We start from the raw sequence: 6,263 nt of genomic DNA on the forward strand, positions 1-6,263 counted from the left end.
AGTGTTTTTTTTTTTTTCATAGACACATAAATTTTTGGCTGACGCCTCATCCTGGGGGTCTGATTAGATAAAATCACTTTCGGAATGTTTAGGGTGGTTCTAGCAAGATAAGCTTAACTGATTGAGGTTGGCTAACTAAAGGTCACTACAATTAACACTGGCTGACTAACTTGTTTTTCAAAGTTCTAGTAATTTTTCTCCTTCTAGGTTAGAAAATGGTGTTTGAGCCTTTAAGATGGCTGTGCTTATGCTAACTTTTGATTCTTCAGGTTCTACATTTCCCCACTTCTCTTTAAGGGCATTCTAATCATGGAATGTTTGTATCTTCTTGTTGGGTGAGTGAATAATATTGTTGCTTCAACATTAGTACATGAACGGCACTCACTCTTTCTCTAACAAAAGTTATCAGCCGATTCAATATGCAGGGTCCTAAAGTGAGGAGCAACACAAGGATGAGTAAGGGCCCAGCCAGAGTGGATATCAAGGTCGTAAACTACGGGGACCTAGTGAACCAAGATTCAAATAGCCCTTGGCCGGCTTCTCGTTCTCTCTTTCTCTGGTCTAGCCTCTCCCTAAGCTTTGACATTGAATCTCTTACTATTCCGGAATGGTCTGCATAAAAGCAGCATTTTTCTTTTAAAGCTGCACACAATCCTCTTTCTTTTAGAAACAGCAGATCCAGCCCTCGTCTGTTCTACAAGACTACTTCAGAGAGGGAAGTCAGAGATTCTTCAAGTTTAGTAATGGATTGCTCTATGGTTTTTAGGTCTTCATCAATAGCTGTCCTTAGTCTCTCATAATGTTGGTTCTCTTGGATAATAGCAGCTGTCTCTGTTCCTACTCCGGCTGCGACTCTTATCTCTAACAACACAGCTAAGGTCAGCGAGACCGGCTCTTTCCTATATCTATGCCTAGGTTCAAATTCAGCTACGAATGAGAGGTCATCATGATACATCAACCTGGGCACCAACTGAACTACGATACAGAAATCGCGGGAGGAGTTGAAGGCAGAAGTAGAGACACATGGGGTCACTCTAGTGTTACAAGCCCACCACCCTTCGGGAGGAGGGACTAGATACTCATTTTCACCTGAGGAGGTCACAGCTATGGTTTCATTACACAAAGCTTTATGGGTGGGAGGGACTGAACCTAAACATTTTCCTCTTCCAGTTACGTCAGTCAGAATTAGCTTCTTGTGGCTTCCCCAGCTACAGATCTCGTGACGGGTTGTCCTGTTAAAACTGCCTAACAATCTCAATCTTTCATAATAAGGCGGCCCAGAAGAGAAACACAACCAACAGGATTCAGTAGTGTTAGGGTTGGTGGTATTTAAGACCTGAAAAGCCCCTTCAAGGAGATTGAGAAGGCGTTGTCCGGTGCCAGGAAAGGAGGTGACTCGGCTAAGAGTGGAGGTGGAGGGAGTGGTGGCAGAGTCTATAGGTGGGGCTAGGGCCTGTTTGGGGCTGGGGCTGGGAGACGCGGTTGATCCCGCGAGACAGCGTTGGGTCCTACTGGGACAGCCGGAAGAGTCTCTATCTTAAGCTTGAGCATAAACAAGACTCCATTATCATAGCCACTCTGGTAGAGTCTTAGTCCCCACATAAGCCCTTTTTCCCAGTTTGTTGCCCTTTTTCCTGCATCTGTGAAAGAGATGTCAATAGGGTTGCAGGTGGGATTAGTCGTGCATTGGGCACGAGCGGTATTCCACTGGATTTTTATGAGGCCTAGAGGAGATCTCCCTGCGCTTCCTGTCAGCCAATGGCATGTCCCTGTTTGTTCACAACCCCAATTTTTGCAGAAAAAATCTGTCTTCCCACCACACTGTGAGGCCTTGGCACTATCGGCTGAGGGGGCTGGGCATACATAGAAGCAGGTATTCTGGAGCTCTTTCATGGTCCCAGAGCCCCAATGCACTGTATAATCTCGAGTACCACATCCGGGTACCCCAACTTTATCTTCATACCATGGGTCTTGTTTGAAGAGAGTGCACAAATCTACAGTGAGGGTAGGCCACCAAGTTCCCCTAGGGTGTTGTCCTGTTAACTGGACTACTACTTGTTGGGAAGCCGGGGTAATGATTTGCCATGTGAGTAACCTGGGTTCATGGGGGTTAGGGTTCTGGAAGGTGGGAAGTAACTGGGTCATCAGAATTAGAATTGTTAGTGACACAATCATTTTTACACAAGCGAAATTTAAGAGGGTTATCAGTTCGAATTACTCGCCAGTCCGGGTCTGGTTGAGGCGCTTTCTTCAGATGTGAAGCATGTATCCAGGAAGAGATGCCATCTACTTTCACAGCTGTAGGTGTGGTCAAAAGGACGATGAAGGGTCCTTTCCACCGAGGCTCAAGATTGTCCGTTCGATGTCGCCTTACGTAGACAGAGTCTCTCACTTGGAACGGGTGAGGTACTGAAATGTCCTCTGGCCGATAGGCTTCTCGGATAGAGGCTCACACTTCTTTCTGCACAACTTCCAGAGCCCGTAACCTTTCAAGCAGAAACTTATTAGTCACAGATTCAGGGGATACGTGGAGGTGAGCTGCATTTAGTGGAGCCGGGGCTCCAAACATTATTTCAAAGGGTGTTAGTCTAAAACGGCTGGGGGTGTTTCTAACTCGGAATAAGGCGAAGGGAAGGAGGACCAACTAATCATATAAACCAGTCTCTATGGATAATTTAGTCAGGGTCTCTTTTAGAGTTCTATTCATCTTTTCTACCTGTCCTGAGCTCTGGGGCCTGTATGCACAATGCAATTTCCAATCCGTCCCCAAAATCTTGGCCAATCCCTGACTTAGCTGGGCAACAAAGGCAGGGCCGTTGTCGGAGACGATTACCTTTGGGATTCCAAACCTGGGAAATATTTCTTCAAGGATCTTTTTAGACACCGTCTGAGCTGTCTCAGTTTTGGTGGGGAACGCCTCTGTCCATCCTGAAAATGTGTCTAGGAAAACTAGAAGGTACTTATATCCATACTTAACAGGCTTGATCTCAGTGAAGTCAACTTCCCAGTAAGCTCCTGGGCGATCCCCTCGAAGTCTTTTCCCGGATGTTACTGGATTTTTACTCACATTTACTAATTGGCAGGGAACACAATTTCTTACAACCTCGTCAGCCAGTTTTCTTAATCTAATAACATGATAAGGGGAGTCTTGAACCAAGGTCTTTAGGTTTTTTGCTCCCAAATGTGTCAATTGATGCAATTGCCATAAGTATTCTTCTGCCTCTCTCTTAGGCAGGACAACTCTCCCTTTTTCAGACTTGTATATCTCGTGGGGTGAGGAATTTTTAAACTTTAATTTGTTTATACAAGCGAGGTCTTCGGGTGTATACTGGAAGCTCTTAATACAAGTGGCCTCCGGGTACACTTGGAGGGGTAAGATATTCATTCCCTGGGCTGCTTGTTTTGCAGCTTGGTCTGCCCTTCTGTTTCCTTGAGCTATTAGAGAGTCACTTTTTTGATGCCCAGGGCAATGTATTATTGCCACTTCTCTAGGTCTATGGATGGCTTCTAACAAATTTAAAATTTCTTGTTTGTTTTTAACATCTCTCCCGGCAGAAGTCAATAACCCTCTCTGTCTATAAATAGCCCCGTGTATGTGAGCAGTGGCAAAAGCGTATCGGTTGTCGGTATAGACGTTAAGTCTCTTACCTTCTGCCATCTTTAGAGCCTGAGTCAGAGTGACGAGCTCCGCTCGCTGTGCAGAAGTGCCCGTTGGAAGTCCACTGGCCCATACGATTCGGTTATCATCTACTACTGCAGCTCCCGCCATTCTCTTACCATCCATAATGTAACTGCTCCCGTCTGTATACCAAGTCAGGAGTCCTGGTCCTTCTAAAGGCTGATCTTGTAAGTCCTGGCGGGTCCCCGCCTCCTCAGCCAGGATTTCCTGGCAGGTATGAAGTACTTCTTTTTCCAAATCGGGGAGCAGAGTAGCTGGGTTTAGGATGGCGGGTGGGGCAAATTCTACACGATCACGATTCAGGAGTAAGGTCTGGTAGTGAGTCATTCTGGCATTTGACATCCATCTTTCGGGTGGTTGCCGGATTATGCTCTCCAACGCATGTGAAGCAACCACAGTGAGTTTTTGTCCCAGTGTTAGTTTGTCAGAATCTTTAACTAGGAGGGCCACAGCTGCTACTACTCTCAGGCAGGCAGGCCACCCACTACTCACGGGGTCTAATTTTTTTGACAGATAGGCGACAGGTCTCTTCCAAGGTCCCCATTGTTGGGTCAACACTCCTCGAGCTACTCCGCTCCGTTCGTCCACGAAAAGGACAAATGGCTTAGTTACGTCTGGCAATGCTAGAGCGGGTGCTGAGAGGAGGGCTTTCTTGATATCATCAAAGGCCTGTTGTTGCTCAGATCCCCAAACAAACGGGGCTGTCCCCTTGGTAAGGGGGTACAGAGGGGCGGCCAAGGAAGCATATCCGGGTATCTACAATCTACAAAACTCCGCTGTCCCCAGAAACTCGCGAACCTGGCGTGCTGTAGTGGGGACCGGAATCTGCGTCACAGTCTGCTTCCGGGCTTCAGTAAGCTACCTTTTCCCTTTTCTCAGGGAATATTTTAAATAAATCACTTGTTGTTGGCAGATCTGTGCCTTCTTAGCAGATGCTCTATACTCTAATTTGGCAAGTTCAGTCAAAAGGGCTTCAGTGGCCTCTTGGCAGGTCTCCCGGGTGGGAGCGGCTATCAATAAGTCATCAATACATTGCAGCAAAGTTACCTGTGGGTTTGAAGCTCGGTAGAAAGCCAAGTCCTGATGTAAAGCCTCATCGAATAGGGTGGGCGCGTTCTTGAATCTTTGTGGCAAACGAGTCCAGGTCAATTGCCCAGTAGTTCCTGTGGTGGGATCTTTCTACTCAAAGGCAAACAGCGGTTGGCTGTTCTGGTGCAAGCGCAGACAAAAGAAAGCATCCTTTAGATCTAAAACTGAATACCAGATGTTTTTTGGGGCCAGGGAGCTTAGTAGGTTATAGGGATTTGGCACGGTGGGGTGAATGTTCTGTGCCTTTTTGTTAACTTCTCTTAAATCTTGTACTGGTCGGTAATCTCCTGTTCCGGCCTTTTTTACAGGCAGCAAGGGGGTGTTCCATGGGGATTCAATTTTACTAATATTCCCTGTTCCATGAGCTTCTGGATATGTGGCCTAATTCCATCCTTGGCTTCTTTACTTATTGGATATTGCCTCACAGTCACTGGCAAGGCTGAAGCTTTTAGTTCTATGATTACAGGGGGCTGGTTCTTGGCGAGCCCCATGCCCGCCGTCTCCGCCCAGGCTCCTGGGAATCGGTCGAGCCACTCCTGACTAATTCAGGAGGGCTCTGGTTCCATAAAAAGACAGTATTCGTCTTCCAATCTTATGGTCAGAATACTCAAGTTCAAAGGCTTATTTTCTTGATTAGTCACCAGAGGTTTCTCAGCTTGAAAAGATATTTGGGCTCCTACTTTGGTCAAGATGTCCCTTCCTAACAGGGGCGTAGGGCATTCTGGTATAATGAGGAACGAGTGACTTACTCGTCCTACTCTTAAGTCTACTGCCCTTCGGGTGGTCCATGCATATTGTTTCTGGCCTGTAGCTCCAATCACCCAAGACTTTTTGCCAGAGAGAGGGCCCTTGTCTTTAGTTAATACAGAATGTTGAGCACCGGTGTCTACTAGGAACTCAACGGGTTGCCCCTCCACTTTCAGAGTTACCCTGGGCTCGGGGTGGGGTTCCGAGCCCCGTGCTCTCTAATCTTCGTCTTCCAGCAGAGACAACACCTTTTCTGGAGGCTTCTGCAGTGGCTTTTTAGGGCATTCTTTCACTCAATGTCCTTTCTCTTTGCAGTATGCACATTGATCTTTATCCAAAGGAGGCCGGTTGCCCAGGTGCCCTGCCTTACTAGTTCTACCACTAGAGGGCGGGCGTCCCTTACCTTCTACTACTGTGGCCAAGATTTTTGTTAAATTTCTCTCATGCTTCTTATCCCTCTTTTCCTCTTTACTTTCTTTTTCCTTTTCCTTCCTTAATTCTTTCTCTTCCTCAGACTCTCTCTTATGATAAACTTTCTCAGCTTCTTTTACTAAATCTCTCAACGACAAATCCTGTAAGCCTTCTAGTCTCTGAAGCTTCTTTCTAATATCAGGTGCTGATTGCCCAATAAAGGCAAGAGCCACTGAAGCACTGTGTTCCTCAGAAGTGGGGTCAAAAGGAGTATACCGCCTGAAGGCTTCTATCAGGCGTTCTAAGAACACTGCGGGTGCCTCAGCGGCTCCCTGAC

This window comes from Manis pentadactyla, chromosome 2 (assembly GCF_030020395.1).
Source record: "Manis pentadactyla isolate mManPen7 chromosome 2, mManPen7.hap1, whole genome shotgun sequence".
NCBI lineage: Eukaryota > Metazoa > Chordata > Mammalia > Pholidota > Manidae > Manis > Manis pentadactyla.